Genomic DNA, 24,008 nt, shown 5'->3' with positions numbered 1-24,008 from the left:
TTGCAAGGCTGGGATTTTTGCAGCCTTGCGAGTCGATCAGAATAAGGCCCCATATGTATTGTTATCAAGATTCTATATTTGTCGTTTCTGCTATATGATTTACTGCACTGTATAACTGTATTTCATTTTCCAGTGTGGATTAACTGAAGATGATGCAAAAGCAATTATAGACTCAATAGAGGAATACGTGCAATTTCCGGTGGTAAGTGTCTGGAATATATGTGTGCTTTATAAATATTAACTAAGATCATCTGTGGTGCTACACTATAACATTATAAAGTGTGTTACATTTTCTTATAATAACACAGAGATGTAATCTGATGTTATGCTCATAACACTCATTTCTAAGTTAAGGTCTCAAATTTCTACTTCGCTCAAATATTACTTTGTTTGATACCATTTTGTTTTTAATCCATAATGACTATCTATTGATAGTTTTGTGAATGGGGTTAATTACAGTCACACTTACAAATCAGTCAGTAACTGTTCAGAGTCCATTGAGTTCATATGTACGCCAGAGGTAGAAAATGGGCTGGCTCTAGCTACACATCCAGGGGCGGATTGGGATTTTAAACCAGCCCGGGAAATTTCTCAAAGCAGCCCTAACAGGCCAGGGTGTGTGAAATATTAGTTTAGGCTATGGGAGGGAGGGTAAATGGATAGGGTTAGGCTACAGATGTGTGTGTGTGTGTATGGATAGGGTTAGGCTACAGGTGTGTGTGTGTGTGTATGGATAGGGTTAGGCTACAGGTGTGTGTGTGTGTGTGTGTGTGTGTGTGTGTGTGTATGGACAGGGTTAGGCTACAGGTGTGTGTGTGTGTATGGACAGGGTTAGGCTACAGGTGTGTGTTTGTTTGTATGTGTGTGTATGAACAGGGTTAGGCTACAGGTGTGTGTGTTTGTGTGTGTGTGTGTGTGTGTGTATGGATAGGGTTAGGCTACAGGTGTGTGTTTGTGTGTGTGTATGGACAGGGTTAGGCTACAGGTGTGTGTTTGTGTGTGTGTATGTATGGATAGGGTTAGGCTACAGGTGTGTGTTTGTGTGTGTGTGTATGGACAGGGTTAGGCTACAGGTGTGTGTTTGTGTGTGTATGGACAGGGTTAGGCTACAGGTGTGTGTGTAAATGGACAGGGTTAGGCTGCGGCTTGGTGTGTGTGTGTGGTATGTACAGGGTTAGGCTACAGGTGTGTGTGTGGTATGGATAAGGTTATGATAAGGGGTGGTGTGTGTGTATGGATAGGGTTTGGGTACAGGTGTGTGTGTGGTATGTACAGGGTTAGGCTACAGGTGTGTGTGTGGTATGGATAGGGTTATGATAAGGGGTGGTGTGTGTGTATGGATAGGTTTCGGGTACAGGTGTGTGTGTGGTATGGATAGGGTTATGATAAGGGGTGGTGTGTGTATAGATAAGGTTCGGGTACAGGTGAGTGTGTGGATAGCGTGCCACTGAAAAAGCAGCGTGTGCTCTGTGTTTAGTACATGTAACACGGAGAGCCACATGGTGGGTGGAATAGGAGCTGACATGCTCATGTAGGGGATACTGTATATATACTTTTTTTAATTCAATGATTTTTATTGATTTTTATAAGAAAACCCAACAAACAAGCTGGTAGATACGTCAATACACAGGTGGTATGCAACAAGTAGGTGATGAAGTACAGCATAAAAAATATCAAGGGCAAGATTTAAAGAGCACCCCCAGCATAGGATATTGTAACGGAAATACCCGAAGGCGCCATTTGGGTAGGCATCTAATATAAAAGAGCAGGAGTGCATATGATACAATCATTTGGCAGGTAAATGTACACATCCACCAACATAAATTTTACATAGAATAGCCACATACCAAAACAAAGCAGAATATTGAAAAAAGATACTGGCATTGACGTGTCAAACAAAAAATAAAAAACCCTCTTAAAGCAAACCTCCCGTTAACCCCCCACCTTGTATGGCCAATCCCCAACTCCGGCATACCTGGTTCCCTAAAACATCTTACCCCCCCCCCCCCCCCTTTCTATAACTTACTAACTATACCCCCCACCCACCCAAATATAGGGACAAAAGACTAATGACCTTAACTAAGTTGACACTGGCTCTCCCACCAGAAGCATGTATTGAAAAACTATTTTATATATATATCGTGATTAAGATATACTGTATCGTCATAGAAGATAACAGGATATATTCATATCAGCAGATACATTAAACCAAATATATGTAAAGCAGGATACAAAAATAGAAAACAGCAAAATGTATTGTAGAGCGATCGCAGTTGGATAGAGCCTCCTCAGTAGGTAAATAAAGAATAACTTCAGTCTGGCCACCTGCAATCATTTTGAAATGGGGCGAATAGAGTACCAGTCCCATCCCCGCACAGTTCAGCATATTGGTACAGTAGAGGTTTTGAATTACCCTGCAAAAAAAAGGGTAGTATCATTGGAAGTATTGCGGGCATCCCACAGTAGCTAAACATGGAGTGGCAGTGAGCCAGCAATCTGCGTATAGTCATGAAATGAGGCTGGTTTCCATCGCGCACAGGCTTAATCTGAACCGCAGGGGCACTGCCTGGAGATACAATAATCCCATCACTGACAGTGAGTGGTATAGAGGCTGCAGGAGTTATAGGAAGTGCAGGAGTATAGTAATGGAGGAGAAATGTTCAATTTTTATCCTCTCCGTCTACGGTAATATGGAAAACGGGAGGTGTCTCCATCTGTAGCTCCTCAGGATATACAGAAGTCGCAGGGGTATGACAGACAGATGCAGCAGCTGCAACAGCATCAGCCCCCTCGGCAGGGGCAGATTTATCCTCCCTGATCATCTCAAGTTTATGTAGGAGTCTCTGAGTTGAGGCTTGAAAAAATTTGAGATGGGAGATGTCCATGGCTGTAGTATAACACATACAATAGGTTGCCCAGAATATAACTTGCAATATCAGCTTAGAATACAATGTCCTGCACCACAACAGGAATGCACAGTCCGGTGCACAGGGGAGACAGACAGTAGTAAGAGTAATGATCCGGACACCACAGAGAAGTTTGAGAGAGCTCACTGACTCACCACCCCGGGTATAGCATGCGGTCCAGACAGAGGAACTGAGCTAGGAGGTTATAAAATGGCCGCGGGCGCACCCGACCCCCAAGATAGACAGCGGAATGGCAGGGAGTTGCCTGGAGGGTCCGGTCCGGATCAGCAGGCAGGCACAGAGAGGTGACTAGCAGTTTCGCCGGGTAATAGACCCGCTCAGGGCAGCGCCCGGCAATAGCTGACAGTGCAGCCTGGAGCTCCGCACTGAAGGCCCCACCACTGAAGAAATCGGGTACAGAGGAAAGGAGGCAGGAGGAGGACTCTGCTGTATCGTTACCGTGGGTACAGGAGAAGCTCCCGGATCAATTCAGCCCAGATATAGAGGTAATGCTGCCGAAAAAGGAGTTAATCAGGATATTAGGCGGGAGAGCCAGCAAACATGTCTATCCCTTAGTCACTGCAGGCCACGCCCCTACTGTATATATACTTACCAACGGTGCTGGAATTCAGCTCCGCTTCCACAGTATCATAGGGGCAGATGTATGAACCAGCGTTAAGTGCAGAAATGCACTTAACGCTGGTTAACTGGGGGGGATTACGATTTCCCTAATGTGTTACTAGCGCACCGAGTTATGCTCGGTGGGGCTGTCCCCTGCAATCCCCCCCAGCTCAGGGCTAGCGTTGTCCTTTCCCCCACTGTGGGGACAACGCTAGCCCTGCTTCTGGCTCGGGCTGCGCTGGAGATCTCGCGGTTTTAGCGAGATCTCGCGCATGCCCAGACAGACAGCAGGGGGGAGGAAAACACATTGCGCATGCGCAGGACGCCGGGGGAGCCGATAAGGAGAGCCGTTAACACTAAGCATAACGGCTCTCCTTATCGGCTTGCAGGGGGTCAATACATTAGCAAATAACGGGTGCCCGCTTCTCCTCATTATGCAGGAGAAGCGGGACCCATTATGTGAGAAGCGCTAAGTTAGTACATCTGCCCCATGATGAGCTAAGAACTTCTTGTTAATATTTAACCATATTCTCCAGAAGAAAACAAGAGAACACAAACAGATGCTTATTGTGCAGTGTAACTGTGTTTGGTGCAGCAAGTTGTGCCAACAGGACAGGGACAGAATGTAGTATCACAGTGCGGCTTACATTTGGTGTTGGGTGTATTCCCGCAGCTGCATGAAGAGCCCTGCTCTGGCACCACTCAAGCCAGAGTGCACACACTGCTGCGCTGCCTGCCTGCCTATGGTCTTCGGCAGCCCCAAACTAAAAATGTGCCCCCTCCCTTCCATATTTAATCATACTTGCCTACTTTTGAAAACGAGTTTCAGGGAGATTATAGTTGGTGATAGAGTTTTGCCCATTGAGGGGGCGTGTCATGCTCCACCCAAAGGGCGTGTCTAGTTCCATATTTGGAGATATTGTGAAAAGAGATAGTGAATGTGGCATCTAGAAGCGTGGGTGTGTACTGCTACTTCTGAGAGGAACCTTTACAAATGTAGATGAGCCCCAGAGCAGTTAGTAAGAGCTACTATACTTGATAAAGTGCGGGGAAGTGGTGCTGATGATTCAATGTAAATGTATCTGTCTCGCATTCTTTTTTCCCCAAAAAATGTAACAGTGTAATGTGGGCTAGGTGAAATTAGGGAGATTGCTGGACTAATGAGGGCGAGAGGGAGATTGCTGCTATTTCAGGGAGTCTCCTGCAGAATGCAGGAGGGTAGGCAACTATGTATTTAATAAAGAGTTAGCACCATAAAAAAGGGCTGTGGTCTCAGAAGGAAGGGGCATGACTGCACCCTAGTACCCCAAACTGAAATGACACTACACAGTAGCACAACCTTATTCATATTACAACGCACTAAGGGTTTATTCAGGCCTGATCACTATTGTGCAGATTTGAAGTCTATTGATTACTGAACAACTGTGCGTTCATACAGATCATAGCGCACAAGCTTGAGGCCAAACAGCAACGAAATTTAGTGATTACTTTTTCCGCAATCCTCTCGCTACTTGACTGACAGGAAGCTGCCATTAATGGGTGGTAACTGTTCATTTTCTGGGAGTGGCCAGAAAAACGCAGGCGTTCCCAGGAGTGATCAGAAAGGGTCTGTGACATTAGCGACAGCCACAATCAGCCTGTTTCTATTGCACAGTTGTGGAAGGGTCAAAGTTACATACACTTGCACAGACTGGGGAAATCATTAGATGGAGAGTGAGTTGTGAATGGATTTGCAGCAGGCCAGCGAGCAGCAATATTTTTGTAAGTTATTAACAGACTTGCAACTTTGCACTGTGGCGATGAGGACTGAATCAGGCCCGTAGTGCTCCTAAGTCCTATTACATCACATAATAGTGCCCCTATTTAATGTAATTTCACACAGTAATTCACATTTATGTGACTCTTATACACAATGTACACATTAGTGCCCATTACACATATAGCCCACAGTAGTAGGTCCGCTATAGGGGACATAGGGTTTGGCTATAGGGTGGGAGAGTGTGCATGGGGGAAGGGTTAAGCTGGCCATACAACTCAATGATCTGCACAATTTTGACGGGTCGTGCGACGGATCATGTGCACTGTGTGCACAATGCGCGGTCCAATGGGTCATGAGGTTGACCCTCAGATCAGATGTGCTGCATGTCTGATCCGTCGACTCTCATTGCGGCCGTAAACAGATTTTTAAAGTGCATACGATCACTCTTGCAACCCTGCATACAACCAGGACGTACTGTATGCAGGTCGTTCTGATGTATGAGGGACTTCAGGCAGCAACGGCGAGGAATGCTAGTTTAAGGGGGGGCATGGGGAAAGGAAGGAATAATTACAAGACCCTTGCCAGGGTTTCCCCCCCCCCATCGGGATGCCACGGATGGTATTGAAAGCCGACATCCCATCTGCCAGTCATCCATATTTTTTACACAAACATACTATATAATTTTTTCCCACATGTGACTAAGACGCACGCACTTAACCTCTTCAGTGGCAATCCCGAGAATTTTCCGGCCTGTGCCTCAGTGCCCAGTCTGGCAAGCCCGGAAAATTCTCGGGATTGCCACTGTTTGGAGTCGGGCAGCGCTGCTGAGTTCACTCTGATATCAGGCAGCGTCGCACTGCCCGGCTCCCTCCCCTCCAGCGGCCATATTGCATTTGGGCAAAAACGCTGTGGTCGCGGCCGCGAACAGCTGAGATTGCGTTTGCGTGGTCCGCAGCCCACACAGGGGGGAGAGCGGCCAATTTTAATATGTTGTGGTCCATCCCCACCGGGAAATAGCCCGGTTTACCGGTGGGCCAATCCGCCCCTGTACACATCCCAGCATACGCTAACATCAAAACAATGGCAGTGCATGCTGGGATGTGGAGGTGGAACTAGCGAGTTGTTGGCCCAGGAGCAAAAATATGCTCCACCACAGACAGACACACACACACACATATACACAAAAGCATAGTTTTTTGTTTTGTTTTGTTTCCTTCAAATTTTAAGTATAAGAAATGTAAATATATACCATAAAAACTATGAACAACTCACACTAAATACCAATCTTTTGCATCTCTTTGACGAGAATTTAAAAAAATAACTTGCCACTCTTTGTTCTGAATTTAGGGACTGGGGCAACAGGTAGTGTAATTAAGATGAATGTGCTGCCCAGAGTCTTATATCTTCTTCAGATGTTCTAAGTCCACGTCTCTAATATGTGGTTCAGATAGCTGCACAATGCAGTAAGGGATTTTGTTTGGGGGACTAAGAGGCCATGCTTCCAGCATGCAATACTTTTTCGCCGCAAGCATATCAGCCTTCAGCTGCACCATTTATCATTGTACTATGACGCCATTGTCCTCAACAGGATAATGGAATGGTCCTGAACGACCGATATAAAACAATGGGTGCTTATAGAGAATGCTACTGTAGCTTCACCAATAGGCCACTTCCCATGGCGCTCGAGAATCTCTACCGTCTCCCATCCCACTGTTGGCCCTACACTAACATATTGGGGCAGGTTACGGGCTCTGCCATATGTGCCTTCAAAGTTCTCTCCCCTGACCCCGCTGTTTAATAACTGTAATTTTCTTTCCGGAGTCTCAGGCCACGGTTTGAGGCATGGACATTGAAAGGAGTGTCGCGTGTCGGCCAGCTGGTGGAAGACAGGGTTATGCTCCCTATCCCCGATTTGCAGGAGAAATGGATTCTTCCATAATCGGAAATTTGGAGCTATCTTCAGTTAAAGCATTTTGTGGTGGGGAGTAAACTTCGTCCCGACCTTAATAGGCAATTGACAGAATTTGAGCACATGTGTTTGGACTCTTCTCATCCCGTATATTTCCTTTCAAACTGCTACAGACTCTTTATTGAAAATAAGTTCCCAGCCCATCCTAAATACACTAGAGATTGGGGACAGGACATGCAGATTGACCTAACAGAGAAGGACTGGACAAAATGTTTTCCGGCCACCTTTGTTAGTTCTGTCAGCTATTCAGTAATAGAGATGCAATTTAAAGTTTTATCGCGTTGATATAGATGTCCCCTGACACTTACAAAAATGTTTCCCTCCCGGTGTACCGAATACATGTTGGCAGTGCAACACCGAAATAGGCTCCCCAATTCATACAGTATCTGGTGGGATTGTCTCTTGCTCCACCCCTTTTGGGATAACGTGATTTCCATTTCTAAGCTTATAGTGGGAACTGGAGTCCCCTCGGAGCCTGCTTTCTGGCTCCTTAATTCAGTTACTGGCTCTCTGACAACATAAAAAATCCCTTTTAAAATTCTTTAATAGTGCTGCTAAAGCTGTGATCCCTGTTCGTTGGCGTAGTACTGCCCCTTCCATGGTGAAGGAGTGGTTCACTAGGATAGATATGTATATGTCAATGGAGGAAATACGGGGGACACCTGAAAGCCAACAGGGATTCACAGCTACTAGGTTTCTGTGGCTTGACTTTAAGTCCTCCCAAACATATTTAATGCACACGCACTGAGATCATACTTTGATATTAGGTCACACCTATTGAAAAACATGGAAATTAATTGGTCTTGTGTTTCTCTATCCTGCTCTTTTTCTTTCAACCCTTTCTTTTTCTTCTTATTTTTAATAATTTTGTAGGTTTAGGCAGGATCTGCTGTAAGTTTGATAGGTTACTTTTTTAAGAGAGATACTGACTCTAATTACTGATTACTGCTATATGTCTGATTTGTACAAGTCTAATATCTGTTTTTGAGTCCCTCTGTACTGCCTGCCTATATTATTATTATTATTATTATTATTATTATTATTATTATTATTATTATTATTTAAACTTTCTTCAACTTCAAAAACATCCTTTGCTTACATCGCCTCTCTTATTATTTAGCGTTCCCCATCTGGGCTGCATACTCAAAATAGGAATAGTGTGCACAAAAGACGGGTGCCAAAAATTTCTGGCTGTGTGGGGAAGGGGAGTGGTCATATAATAGTGTCAAAGTAGTATCTGTTATTCACATTGCACCACATAGTAGTGTCACTTGTACACATTGTGCCAGGTGGAGACCCTCATACCCCTTTCAGATCGCATTTATAAAATGGGTTATTGCCAGGTCAAGGTGCAATGTGAAAGCACAAAACTGAATAACCCAGTTTGACCAGCCTGGCAATTCAACCCGGGTTATAAGAAGGAATAAACCTGGCTCACTCTGTGTTTAATGGGTGACACAGGTTTAGTGTGAAAGGGTCAGACCCAAGATCAAAATACTGGGTCCTACCTGGGATACAATCTGATAGCACCTCTTAGACACACTGCGACAGGTTTGCACACACAGTAATGCCCATTACACCTTATGCCGCACACCATAATGCCCATTACACATTATGCCACACCAGTGATGTAAGTTTGTCCCAGATGCCTGGGGACAAGATAAATGTTGGTGCCCCCCCCCACACACACACACACACACACACATACACTTTATTATATAATACAATATGCTACAGTGCCACTGACATCAGCATATACTCATGGTTTAAAGAAAGCACTCAGAGACAATCTCTTATCCAAAATGATTGTGTATTCAATCTTACCTGATTCCTTTGAGAAAGCCGCTGACAGCGCAGAGCAGGCGGGGAAACGCGTCAGTAACTATACCACATCCTTTTGGATATCAAGTCACATCCATTGCCGGCAGGTACCTCTAGTGGACACAATCTCCAATATCTTACTCCGGATAAAGCTGCACCTCCTAGGTGATTCTGCACCAGCAGCTGGGAGCAATTGGTAACTGTGTGTCAACACAACAGGTACCTCCCTTAAAATGTCTGGCCAGACATCCAAGTAATAATCAAGGAACATCAGTAACTTTTATTAACCCCTACTAACATCTGCATATACTAAAGTTATCTCCTGGTAACTAACATCGCCTACTAAAAATTATGACAAGGAACTGTAAACTAACCATCCAAATCCTGCAGCCATCTTTATTTCCTTGAGGGTATACAGTACTTAGTATGTGTAGTAACTAAAGGCCATTTGTGACAATTGTTATTTATCTATTTTATGAATTTTTTATTAAAATAAATTCAGTGTTTTAAATTTACCTATACCTCAGCGCCAGGCCTGGCGACAGGGGGGTCAAAGGGTACAGCTGTGACGGGCCCCGAGTATCATAGGGGCCCCAAGTTTAGCCCCCGCTTGGCCGCCGGACCACTCATCTTCTGACTGTTAGCGTGGCTGTGGTGCCGCTGAGACAATTGAGCCTGCAGTACATGGGGGCTGCCTGGGGACATTCGCCGGGACACGCAGCTCTTGGCTGCCGCGCAAACAGCCTGTGGACGGTCCGCCGGGACACGCAGCTTCCGGCCGCCGGCGCTTACACACACTGACATGAGCCGGTGCTGTCAGTGTATCTAAGCAGTGGCCGGAAGCTGCGTGTCCCTTCGGACCGTCCACAGGCCGTTTGCGCGGCAGCCAAGAGCTGCGTGTCCCGGATGTCCCCAGACCATTGTGGGTGCTCATTATAAACATCAGCATTTAAGGTGAGAAATCTCACCTTTGGGTCTCTACTGCTGCTTCTCGGGGCCGTGTCTAGTGTTAGCTCAGGTCTGGATAGCAGTCTCTTGTCAATGCTTTGATTTAACATACTGCACTTGAATTGGTCTCTAAGGACGTATGGCTTCAAACTGGCAGTAAATATCTGAATTTGGTCACACACGTGTGTGTGTATATATATATATATATATATATATATATATACACACATATATATACACATATATACACATATATACACATACACTCCACAAAGGACGCACATGGATAAGAAAGAAGGAAATCATGCAGTTGAAGTTCAAATGTTTTCGATGTATTTTACCACATCGTCATCAGGATAATACACGGGTGAAAATCACATACCTTTATCATACCAGCACCAGTGAGAACACCGCCCCCGCATCATCCGTACAGAGTGGATGCGCCCGCTGATGACGTCATCCTACCCTGTCGGTTACTATGGAAACGCGTGTAACACCAAGCACCTTAACTCACGCCACTTGAAAGGTGAAGCAACCCTGGTTAGCATCATCATCGTGCGGCGGTTGCCATGGTGCGTAACATCAATTGTCTAATGGGCATTAAGGTGTGTGGTATAATGTGTATTCGTTGTCAATTCAGAAGTTAGACTATCTGCGCTGGGGGCAGCAATTATATGGGACTCCTTGCCACCAATATGCCCACCATTCTTCCCTGCTCCACACAACTACTAGTGCTTGAGGGGGTGAGGGCCCCCAGAAATATCAGTGTATGGGGCCCCAAGATTTCTGTTGCCGGCCCTGCTCAGCACAGTTCTGTTTGTTGTGTTGTTGTGTATTCAAAGCATACTGTCTAATGTTTTTGGGATGGGTCTTTAAGTGCATTGTCCTGAGTATGGGACAGGTGTCCCAAAAGCATTAGACAACATGCTCCGAATATACACTACTTTTGAATGTGAAAAAAAAAGAGATGGTCTCAGAGGTTCCTTCTTTAAACCATGATTGTATGGGTACTTCCTCGTCTTTGCGACCATAGCTGCAGAACTTAGTAAAGCAGAGCAGAGCGAGACACAGAGTCTGAAGCGTGGCGAGTGAAGCAAGCCAGCGAGGGGACAATGATGCTATTCTGAAGGGTGACGGATGCGGTCCCGACAGTCGGGATTCCGACAGTCATTTACCCAACGTCGGGATCCCGACTGTCAAAATGCAGACAGACAGGTGCCCGATGGCCACCCGCTATTTTCCCTTGTGGGGGTCCATGACCCCCATAGAGGGAGAATAGAATAGGTGGCGAGCGCAGCGAGCTACTGTGCCCACAGCGTGGCGAGTGCAGCGAGCCCGCAAGGGGCTTTGTTGCGCTCACCATGCTGTCTGAGTCCGGGAAGTCGGGATCCCGACATCGAGCTAATGACTGTCAGGATCCTGACTGTCGGAACCCTATACCACACCCATTCTGAAAGTGGCTAACGTAACTGGCATAAGCCCGCAAAGATGAGGAAGTACCCATGTATGTGTCCCCTGCTATTTAGTTAATTTAGTTTATTTTTTAAAGAAAAAGGAACTTATTTATGGTGGCGAATGGTGGCATCGGACACTTGTAAACAGCTGGTGCACCACAGCTAGCCTAGCCCTGACTTACACTACCATTGAAAATACCATATTAGCAATGGAAATGTTATCTCTGGATGTTACTATTTAGTAACCACGCAATTTAACAAAAGGTTTTTTTTTTATGTAGGAGGGATATTATTCTTTCTATTTAATTCAAAAGTCGTCTTTTGTATGTACTGTATTTTAATTTTTACCATAGCTTATAAGATCTCATAATGATTAAAAACTAGCATTAACTTGCAGTAGGATTTATATGTGAATTTGAATTGGTACATACAGACAATTATAGATTATGTTACAGATCAGATAACTTTAATACACCTTGTATATATTATAAGCATAAATCTCCATAGCACTAAATTACCGAAAATTTATAATAATTTATAATATAATTAATATATAAAATATGTCATGGATGCAGAGGTGCAGGGTGCTGCTGCAACTGTATCCATGTCTGTCCAACATGCACCTGACATTTGCTGCCCTGCCGTCCGTGTATTCCCCCCCCCCCCCCTTGCCCGCCGCAGTGATGCACTTTTTTTTTTTAAATGCGGGCAGGAGGACGGTGGCACCGGACCCCTTTAACCCCTTGGGCTCTGGTGCACTGTACTGTCTGCACCTGCAGTAATTCGGTCCCTGGTTCCTACAGCAGCTGGTGTGCCACAGCTATCCTAGCACTGACTTAGAGAGAGAGACATACAGTATATATTTCAGAACTCAGCAACAGAAGGGATATCAATGGCTTTCATTAACTGATTTAAACTAATAGGGGAGAAGAAGTGCCCCCTTGGGAGCAGGAGCCCGGCGGCAGATGACTCCATTGCCTCCCAGAGTTCTGCCCCTATTAGCAACGGAACTTGTTATCTCTGAATGTTACTATTTAGTACGAGGCAATTGAATAAACAAAAGTTTTTTTTATGTAGGCAGGGATTTATCCTTTCTATTTAATGCAAAAGCCATCTTTTGTGTGTATTGCATTATAATTTTTATCATAGCTAATAAGATCTCATGATTAAAAACTAATATTTACTTAACTGCTGCTGCGGCTGCCGTGAGGTGAAGATGCAGCCGCTGGAAGGCAGAGGGAGCAGCTGCTCTCAGGCTGTTGTCACGTGATTACAGCCTAAGAGGGGAGAGACTGAGTAGCACATCAGCAGCAGTGGGAGCTGAGGCATGATATTCGCACATTGGGGGGGGGGGGGGCGGCAGCGGCGGCTGGGGGAGGGCTCTATTTGCGACTGGCAGACTGCTATGCCTGCATTACTAGGGTAGACAGTCACTGTGACATCAGTGTGTGGGGAGCTTTTGGAGAATAAATGTCACTGACATGTCTTCCTGGGCTGTGCTGGAGGGGATCTCTGAATATGTGACATGTCTGCCTATGAATGGGGGGCTGTGCTGGAAGGGGGTGACTCAGATCCCCCTCCAGCTCAGCCCCACATCTAGATTATCCCCCCCCCCCCCCCCAAAAATAGGCAGACATATTCAGATTTTGAATATGCCTAAGGTTACAACCTTTGTGTTGTGAGATTCCCGGACAATGCCCCTCCCCTTGACAAACCTCCAGTACACCAATTGACCCGCCCCCAGACCCGCCCCTTGATCTGACTTATCATGGCTTTTTTTTAACCTTTGCTTCAATTCTATTCTTGATTATACACACCATAATGCCACTTACACATTGCTTCACACGTTACTGTAATGCCCACTACATATTATGGCACACATGTGATACCCATTACATGTTACGCCACCCACTCCGATGCCCATTACATTTTACGCTATACACCGTGATGCCCATTACACATTATATCATACACCGGGATGCCCATTACACATTATGCCATACATCGGGATGCCCATTACACATTATGCCAGGACTCAACAAATTTTTCTTAAACAGGGGCACTATGGACAGTGCACGCCAAAGGCGCACACCAAAAATGTACACCATAATGCCTATTAAATGTCACATGCCCATTACATATTATAATGAGGTGAGGCTGAGCTTAATCCCCAACGACTTGCAAAACATTCGGTAGAACTGAGCGATAAACTGGGGATCCCGATCCGACACTATATCAGTCGGTAAACCGTGTAATCTGAAAACATGGCACACAAATAAGTCCACCAGACCTCAGGCTAAAGGTAACCGGGGAAGTGCCACAAAATGTGCCATTTTGCTAAAACGGTCCATTACGACCCATACAACTTGCTGACCCGACGATAAAGGTAACTCCACCAAAAAATCTGTTGCTATATGAGACCATGGTCTCATGGGTATCTCCAAGGGTACCAGTTTACCTAATGGCAAGGACCTGGGCACTTTATGCCGAGCACACTCTGGGCAAGATAAGATGAACTCCTTGACATCTCCTGACATATTGGGCCACCATACTATGCGAGAAAGGAGTTTCTGAGTCTTCCACACACCCGAATGACTGGCAAGATTGTTATCATGAAACTCTACAAGTATATCACGCCTCCAGCACGAAAGGACAAACAGACGATTGGCAGGCGTACCCTCAGGAGCTTGGTCCTGGATTTGCCTTATCTGCGCATGCCAATCGTGCAAAAGACCAACATGAATTTGTGTAGCCGGAATAATGGGTATTACTGGAGGACGAACCTCCTGAGATGCTGCAAAATACCTTGACAAGGCGTCTGCCTTGACATTTTTAACCCCTGGCCTATATGTGATTATAAAGTTGAAGCGTGTGAAAAATAACGCCCATCTCGCTTGCCGAGAATTCAACCGATTGGCTGACTCGATATTTTGCAAATTTTTGTGGTCAGTGAGAATGTAAATCACATGCTTGGCTCCCTCAAGCCAATGCCTCCACTCCTCTAATGCGCATTTCACAGCCAGCAACTCCCTGTTGCCAATATCGTAATTTGCTTCTGCCTGCAAGAATTTTCTCGACATAAAAGCACAAGGATAATCCTCTCCTGAATCTGGATCCTGTTGCGACAGGACTGCACCAACCCCCACTTCAGAAGCATCCACTTCCACAATAAATGGCAATTCTGGGTTGGGATGATGAAGGACCAGAGCTGCCACAAAGGCTCGTTTGAGCACCTGAAAGGACTGTTCAGCCTAAGGAGACCATTTGCTAGGATCAGCTCCTTTCGTAGTGAGTGCAACAATGGGTGCCACTAGATCGGCAAAAGAGTGTATAAACCATCGATAGTAGGTGGCAAACCCTAAGAACCTTTGCACCGCCTTAAGGTTTCCTGGCTGCTCCCAGTCTAAAATGGCCTTCAAATTCTTGGATTCCATGGAAAACCCCTTGGGGGAAATGATGTATAGTAAAAAGGCAACCTCGGAGACGTGAAATTCACATCTTTCTAATTTTGCATACAGCTGGTTGTCACGTAACTTCTGTAATACCTGACGAACATGACTGTGATGTTCGGTTAAAGAAGAAGAAAAAATCAAAATGTCGTCAAGATACACCACAACAAATCTCCACAAGAATTCACGGAGGACATCATTGATGAAATCCTGGAAGACAGCTGGGGCGTTAGACAACCCGAAGGGCATCACCAAGTATTTGAAGTGCCCCGACAAGGTGCTAAAAGTGGTCTTCCATTCAGCGCCATATTTTATGCGAATTAGATTATACATCCCCCGGAGATCAATTTTAGAGAAAATGGTCACTCTCCTGAGTTGATCAAAGAGCACCGAAATAAGGGGGAGTGAGTATGTGTTTTTAACCGAGATTTTATTCAGGGCCCTGTAGTTAATGCAAGGCCTTAAAGAACCATCCTTTTTCCCTACAAAGAAAAACCCCACACTGAGAGGGGATTTAGAGGGCCGAATAAACCCCTTCTGGAGCCTCTCGGCCATGTACTCCTCCATGGCTTTGATCTCAGGCCCCATAAGAGCATATAACCTGGCTTTGTGCCACACTGAGTTGGGATTTATTGTAATGGAGCAATCATAAGGCCTATGAGGAAGAGTATCTACCTTTCCCTTAGAAAACACATCCAAGTAATCTCTGTATATCTCAGGGATTTTGTCACACAACACCGTAGCAACTCGAATAGGATGTTGGAGACATTCATAAAAACAATTGGATCCCCAACTACTAATCTCCCCTGTTTGCCAGTCAATAACAGGATTATGTTTAACTAACCATGGATGACCCAAAACCAAGGGCACCATGGGGCAGTGAGTGAGATATAATACGATCTTTTCAACATGCAACGCCCCAACACTTAACTGAATGGGTGGAGTGTGAAACAAAACTTGACCATTAGGCAAAGAGTTTCCATCCAACCCTCGGATGGAAATGGACTGCTCCATCTTTACCTGAGGAATTCCCAATTTCTGGGCCAAAGAAACATCTAAAAAATTGCCTGCGGCCCCACTATCAAAAAAGGCTTTTAAGGAAAAATCGGAACCTCCAAAAGAAATTCTAGTGGGAACTAAGATTGAGTTCTGTGAGGAGACCAACTGAAGACCGAAGTGATCCTCCTCCCTATTCACTTGGTCTGGAATTTTCCCTGACGCTGTGGGCAATTTTGTACAAAATGATCCCTCTCATTACAGAGAAAACAAACCCCAAAATTATTTTTCTGAAGACCCCTTCTGGGGCCTACCCTGGACAGACCCACTTCCATGGGCTCATCCAACTCCTCAGCTGCAGTATAAACTCCAGAACTGGGCAAAGAGACCGCAACTCTCTCAGGCCACCGAGCCGTCTATCAATTTTTATCGCTAACTCCATGAGTTTATCCAGTGTATTGGGAACCGGATATTGCAACAGACTATCTTTTATCTCCTCCAATAGTCCCAATCTGAACTGGCTCCTGAGTGCATGGTCATTCCATCTGCAATCATTCGACCACCTACGAAACTCGGTGCAATACACCTCTGCCGGGTTTCTTCCCTGTTTCAGGGCTCTTAAACTGACACCCACAAGGTGAGGTCTTGCATCTGCTGGGTTAAACCCTGGATCAGTCCTGCAGGATTCATGTTGGGAAATTGCTATAGTGGCCCACAACTTCCCCTTTTTATGGCCGGTGATACTGTTACGATCCGGGGAGTAACTGAGGTGACTGATGCCGCTCAGACTGGATGGTGAATCTCTAACCTGACTCTATTCGCCCTCCCTGACAGGTGATCATGGAATGCAGGATGCTAGGCTTCATCAGAAGTCACCACGTTTGAAAGGGTGAATTAGGCCCTCCCTATCCCCGGTGCAGCCAGGTGTTATGATGTGACAAGCTCACGATGACCGCCAAGGATAGGTCCAAGAGGACAATCTGATTAAACTAATAACCCAACCTACAGTATAAAAGGATAATGCAGAAGTACCAATCCTAGTAATTGCACTAGTATGAGGAATACAGGTAAATAAACACAGGTGTACAGAATAATGGTAAAGTAAATACAGCGACTCTATCGCAACCAAAACCTACGCCCAGCGACCCCGTCGCAACCAGAAACATGCGACCTTGTCGCAAACAGAAAAGTTGTTCTCAGCACAACTTTTAAGGGGTTACACCCCACACAAACCAAAAAGGAGGAATAAAGCCCAACCTCCGCTAGGGTAACTGACATGCACAAAAGAACTACCTAACCGCAGCCTAAGACTACTCACGACACCAGGCACAAGATGGAAGATAGTTGTTCCCAGATGTTTGCAAGTCAGCAGGCTCACTCAGGAAGGTAGCAACAGCACGTCCCAGGAACAATCCTGCATAAGGCACAGGATGATTATCACCGGCGTCTGGGAAACTTCCCAGACTCCTTAAATGAAGAACCCCAGCCAATGAGGGTGGCGTCAGGAGGCCAGCCCCTAGCCACCTAATTAACCAAGCTGGCTGAAGGCACGAGTATAGAAGCGTCCTGGAAGTTCCCGAACTTCCGGAAGCTGTGCGCCAGACTGGTTGCTAAGCAACCCTAAGCGTCCGGTGCACAGATGCCACAACAGAAAGCCGCCGCCCACCTGTCCACCTGCTGCACGCCGCCGGGGGACCTCCTGCAACAGGTAAAGGATGCCGGGGATCCCGCGAGGTCACCGGACCTGCACCAGTCCGTGCACCCACGGGACCCCGAGTCCTAACAAATATATGGTTTTACTCTCTAAAATAGACAGACCCACAAATGTAGTGAGCAAGATAGTATCCGAGATTGGAGAAATTTTTACCAATACCTCTAAAATTACTGAAATTTTTGTTAAGCACTTCAAGGAAGTATATAAATCCAGAGGGGAAGAGGATCTTCAAAGCTATGTGGGTAGGATTGATCTACCAAAATGAACCCCTGAAGCTGTTAATATTCTGGAGTGTCCTTTTACTATAGAAGAAGTAGAGGTAGCAGTAAATACACTATCAAACGGAAAGGCTCCAGGGATTGATGGATTGCCGGGGGAGGTATATAGGGAATTTGGGCAGATTTTGATACCTCAGTTACTATTTATGTTTCAGAAAATGGAGGAAGAGGGAGGACCTGTTGTGTGTGGAGTCGTACCTTCCAATATCCTTGATTACAGCAGATGCCAAGATCTTTGCTAAGGTGACTTAATAGGATAATCAAGGATATTGTGCACCCAGACCAAACAGGGTTTATGAGCAGGAAATCTACCTCAATAAATCTAAGGCGGGTCTTTACGTATCTCCAGACAGTGGAACAAACTCAGGTTGAAGCTGCAGTGGCTTCCTTTGATGCCAATAAGGCATTCGACTCAGTTGAGTGGCCTTACTTGCATTCAGTTCTAATCACCTTTGGCTTTGCTCCTCGGTACATAGCCTGGATTTTCCTGTTATATAGGAACCCAAGCGCCAGAGTCGCCATTAATGGGTATGTCTCAGAGTCATTCCCTCTGTCAAGAGGTACCCGTCAGGGGTGCCCATTATCACCACTGCTTTTTGCAGTGGCGATTAAGTAAATAGCGTGCAAGTTTATCCTTGAAGGATCCCAAGGTCTAGGAACTATAATATTGTCTCCCGCTATGCAGGCAATCTGCTGGTTAGGATATCGGATTATGGTAGGGATTTGCCAACTGTGATTGAAATCCTTAACGAGTTTGGGCATTTTTCAGGGCTGTTAACTGGAATAAATCTAATGATAATGCTAGAGAAAACCCGGGGTGAATATTGGATTGATACTCCTCTTCCAGTGTCAAATAAATTTAAGTATCTCGGAATTATTGTTTCCAAAGATTCAAAAAACTTCTTTACTGATAATTTTGCCCCCTTATTTGAAGAAATCAAAATCAAATGTAAGTGCTGGATGAAGCTGCTGTTGACACTAATGGGTCGGATTAATCTAATAAAAATGGTAATCTTACCTAAATTCTTGTATATTTTCCAACAATCTCCCATTTTTATAGGCGATGACATTTTCAGAAAGATTAATAGTATAATTATATCCTCTATATGGAGAAATAAACGCCCTAGAATTAAAAGTGATACGCTGACCAGAGAACGAGAACACGGGGGGACTGGCAATGCCAAACGTCATGCTATACTATCCTGCAGCCCAGCTAGGTCATACTGTATATGCAATTGGGTTAGGGAGAATGAAGCGCCACCAGGTCTGGTAGATCTTTTTGGAGTGGTTGCTCCCGGGCACACTCCACTTCAATTAATTTTGAGAACTGAGCGTTTTTGGGGGTTGCCACCAATCGTGGTACAGGCAAATAAAGTTTGGAAGCGAGTAGGTAAAGTAATAAATTATGAGGGACTTGATTCAGATACGTACCTGTTTTCCTTAAAACATATGAAAAACTGAATATAGAACAAGGGGGTAAAATATGGAACCAGTATGGAATTAACTAAGGTGGTCAGCTCTATAATAACAATGTATTAAAATCCTTTGTGCAACTTCAGATTGAATATGGGCTTTACAAAAATATGTTCTATAGATACCTACAATTAAGAAGTGCTATGTCTCAGCATGCTGGATTGGAAAATATACAAATTATTCAAATACCAGTCAAAAAGTTTATTAATAAAATCATTAGTGGGAAGAGAGTGTCCAAACTGTATAAATACCTCTTAGACTTTCATCAAAAGAACGACCTCCCAGAACTAAGAGCTAAATGGTTGACAGATATTCCAGAAATCTGTGAAGACGACTGGAAAACCGCCTTATTGACACCGAGGGGTGCTACCAATTCCCTTAGAGTCCAGCAGGTCCAGATAAATATTCTGCATAAGACATATATAACCCCCATAAAGCTGAGTAAATTCTTAACTAACAAATTGGACAGTTGTCCAAAGTGCCATGAGCTGGGATGCTTATTCTTCCATTTACTGTGGCAGTGCAAACAGGTGCAAGCCTTCTGGCAAAAAGTCAGTAAGATACTGGTAGATCTTGGCACCCCACTGTCCCCAGCCAATAAGCTGTATCATGGGCATTTGGCCCAAAGAGAGTATGACATCTGAAATGACACAAAATGCTATAAACCTATGCGTCATAGCTAAAGTTATTGTAGCGCGATCCTGGATGGCCAAAGAAGGTCCAGATATTAAGGAACGGATAAAATTAGTAAATAGCACAATAGAGCACGAAAAATACATTTATATCTCAAGAAAGTCAGTAACGAAATTTTATAAGATTTGGGGGGGGTTGGTATTATAAGGGGTATGGTTAGGGGGGAAGGGAAATGTATACTGCCTAATGGGTAGTTGGGGGAATGGAAATTATTTCCCTCTATGTATTCTTGACTTTTTATTTTTCTTATTCACTGCTGAGTAAAGGCACATTCAAAGATATATATATATATATATATATATATATATATATATATATATATATGCCTGTCCTTGTGTTTCCCCCCTATATCCCTATAGATTGTAAGCTTGCAGCAGGGCTCTCCTACCTCCAAGTCTGTCTGTTGTTACCCAGTTTGTTTTATCACTGTCTACTATTGTAAAGCGCAATGGAATCTGCTGCGCTATATAAGAAACTGTAAATAAATATAGCACTAATGAACACAATTTGATATATAAATGGAACCCTTCCACTATTAAAATAAGATAAATAGTTAAGATCACGCTTAACAAATTACACGTTAAATATTATTATAATTAAATATATGTATGAATAAGAGTAGCATTTATGTTTAGTATAATACAAATATTGGCACATCCAGGACACAGTGGATAATGGGATATGGAATTAACAATCTGGGGCGTAAAATAGTGGTTGGCATCCTAGAAAAATATCTCTCTAAAGCTGTTGAGAGAAGGAAGAAGGATATAAAATCTGAGCAGTAAGGGACTATGGCTAAGTTCATAGAAAGGCAATGAGATTAGCTGATCTCAAGGGGGAAGTTGAGGGAAGGTGGGATATCCAACATATATATAAATGGAGTATAGGAACTTTTAATTAATAACTACGATAAGGTGTATAGGTTGCAAGCAATGTTTTGTACGTGGTTTGTAAGGATTGTATGTCTTAAAGATGTCAGATTGTCGATGTTATGGATTTTTTCAAAAGTATTTAAGAAAAATGAAAAAGAAATAAGAATGTAATAACAACAGATTATACAAATCACCTTACAATACAAATAATATATAATGAAAAGGGGAAAACAGATATAAATACAATCGGCTCATATACAAATACAAAGAAAAAGAACAGTTACCGTCTCACAATGCTCGGGCACTACTCAGTCCGAGTATCTGTATTCTATCCAGAGCACAGTTCAATATAGAAGATAAGAAGAGAGAGTCCTTATGCTGTGCTCAACATTATATAGGGTCCAAACAAAAGGGGACAGTAAAGTTCTCCATTGGCCAAGAGGTCAGGTTTTGCTTCTCCTTGATTGGTACAGTAGAATGAACAGCTGTGTCTTTGTCCACAGGCTTCGTCATAGGTCTAGGGGTCATGCTGTGAGACCTGTTTTATCCGATCTGTCCTCATGGCAATGTAAAACATTAGATATGTATTTGGTCTATAACTTTTGACTGGTAAATGTTGCGCACTTTAAACAATCACTGGAGCGCTGCACCTGAGAGACGGAACACACAGATGCGAAACATGTCCAGGGGAGATCATGTTTTACCATTTATACTATGAGTAGCGAATTTAAACCATATAACTATATGTTATTATTTGTGCGTGTGGGATATGAATTTATGTGTAATAGTATGGCTGCGCACAGGGTTCGCATAATTATTCCTACTGGTTCCTATACTCTATTTACGTAACTCTGCGAACCAAAATGGCAGCCATACTATTCTACTGTGGGGTATATGTAACTAGACTTTCGACAGACATGTCTGACTAGCCCGCTGCTTCTGAGTGCCTGGAGGCAAAAGGGGAACAGCAGGCAATGAGCAGCACTTGGAAGCAGCAGCGGCGGGACGTCGGCGATAGTGACAGTGGCAGGCAGTCTGCATTAACCTGACATCGGCAGCAATGGGGATGGGATTTTAGTACTAACATACAGTGCCATAACTAGGGTGCAGCATCCCGAGCAGTGGCAGGGGGGAGCCGGTGCCACGGGGGTGCAGGGAAGGTGTGCATTTCTTTGCTGGGCTAGAGGCTGTGGAAGCTGAAGGCAGGATGAGTGCCAGGGGCGATGACTGCTTCACTCCCTGGCCGCTCACCAGATAAAAGTGTAAGCCAGGGTAACCAAGTGCGCCAATATATATAAATGCTGTGGAACATTTTTTTTTTAAATGGAGGAGCTCCATGCAATTGTTAGTGGGAGCAGCATGTGGGTGGGTGGGGGGATGTCTGTGCTTTGTGTTAATGAGGTGAGTGTGTGTATGTATGCTGAGTGTACTCTATGTATGTATGTATGTATATGCTGTGTATGTAAATTAAGCTTAATAGCACCCAGTGTGTTATCTCCTAGACCAGTGGTTCCCAACCTTTTTTCTCACCCATACCCCTTGATTAGGCTTTTCATTTATAAGTACCCCTCCTCTCAATTTGAAATTTCCACAGTACTTATGAGTGGAAGTGAGCAGTATGCGTGTCCTAATATTAAGGAGTAGCCGTGGACTCGTATATGGTCAGGAATCAGGTCCATCTTTGTCTGGCCGCTGGCTGTGTATTGTCGCCAGAGTTCCCGCTAACGCCTGCAAGATTAATGCTTCTTCCACCCATGTCAGCACGGGGCAGATATTCACAGGTAGCTCTCAGTAAATTGCTGGTTGGGCAAAAGCACGAGGAGACGCTGATGATGCTGCAGATGGAACTGGAAATGACACAACGTGGCTTGTTTCCATGTCAATGGTAGACTTCTTTTGCCATTGGGAGACTTTATCTTATTCCGCCATTACCAATATTATTTCCAAGTACCCCCAACTGGTCTGCAGAGTACCCCCAGAGGTACTAGTACCCCTGGCAATTAACAAAATACCTCTGACAATGAGCATGTAGGTAAGCAGCAGTTATGTGGTATAATATGTAATAGGCATTATTATGTTTAATGGGAATTACGGTGTTGGCATTATGTGTAATGGGCATTAAAGTGTTCGCATTATGTGTAATGGGCATTATGGTGTTGCATTATGTGTAATGGACAATGCGGTATGTGTGGCATTGTAATTGGCATTACGGTGTGTGGCATTATGTTTAATGGGCATTACAGTGTTGGCTTATGTGTAATGGGCATTATGGTGTTGGCTTTATGTGTAATGGGCATTACGGTGTTGCATTATGTGTAATGGACAATGCGGTGTGTGTGGCATTGTAATTGGCATTACAGTGATGCTTTATGTGTAATGGGCATTACGGTGTTGGCTTCATGTGTAATGGGCATTACGGTGTTGGCTTTATGTGTAATGGGCATTATGCTGTTGGCTTTATGTGTAATGGGCATTACAGTGTCAATTTTTGCAATGCGCCTTCATCGCACACTGTCCCCATTTCTGGTGTATGTGTGTGGGGGAATGATTGTTTAATCCTTGCTGATTACTAGAGGGGAGAGGGTAGGGTGGCAAAATGATGGTACGGGTGTTGGGCCACTTGTTTGTGTTGCCCTCCAAGCTGAAAGTTGCCAGCCAGTCCCTGACTATATGACTGATAAGCAGCACCCCAAATATTATATGACACATTTGGCTCACCCCAGAAATTATACAGCTGAGTTAGCAGCACCCCAGAAATTATATGACACACTTGGCTCACCCCAGAACTTGGCTCACCCCATGAATTATACGGCTGATTTAGCAGCACCCCTGAAATTATATGACACACTTGGCTCACCCCATGAATTATACTGCTTATTTAACAGCATAAAAATCTTCTTTTCAAAGAGCCCCTTATTTGTACCCCTCAACAGTCCCATATAGTAGCCCCCTTAATAGTTCCCCCATAATAATACCCTTAGTAATGCCTGCTCAGTGATTTCCCCCTTGGTAGTTTCCCCCTTAGTATAGCTCCCCCCTCAGTAGTTGTACCCTT

At 44.4% G+C, this 24,008-nt stretch overlaps 1 long non-coding RNA gene across 1 annotated transcript in view; it reads left to right on the top strand.

Moving 5' to 3' along the window:
* LOC146027092 (uncharacterized) overlaps positions 1–24,008 on the top strand; it is an 88,227-nt gene that overhangs the window by 27,380 nt on the left and 36,839 nt on the right. The window contains exon 5 of the long non-coding RNA XR_014454662.1: positions 134–202. This is a non-coding gene — a long non-coding RNA (uncharacterized LOC146027092). The remainder of the gene's footprint in view (positions 1–133; positions 203–24,008) is intronic.

Source organism: Crinia signifera, chromosome 8, assembly GCF_055691185.1.
Source record: "Crinia signifera chromosome 8, ASM5569118v1, whole genome shotgun sequence".
NCBI classification, from domain to species: domain Eukaryota; kingdom Metazoa; phylum Chordata; class Amphibia; order Anura; family Myobatrachidae; genus Crinia; species Crinia signifera.
The sequence above is the reverse complement of the archived record's forward strand: the minus strand, read 5'-3'. Positions and strand labels throughout refer to the sequence as shown.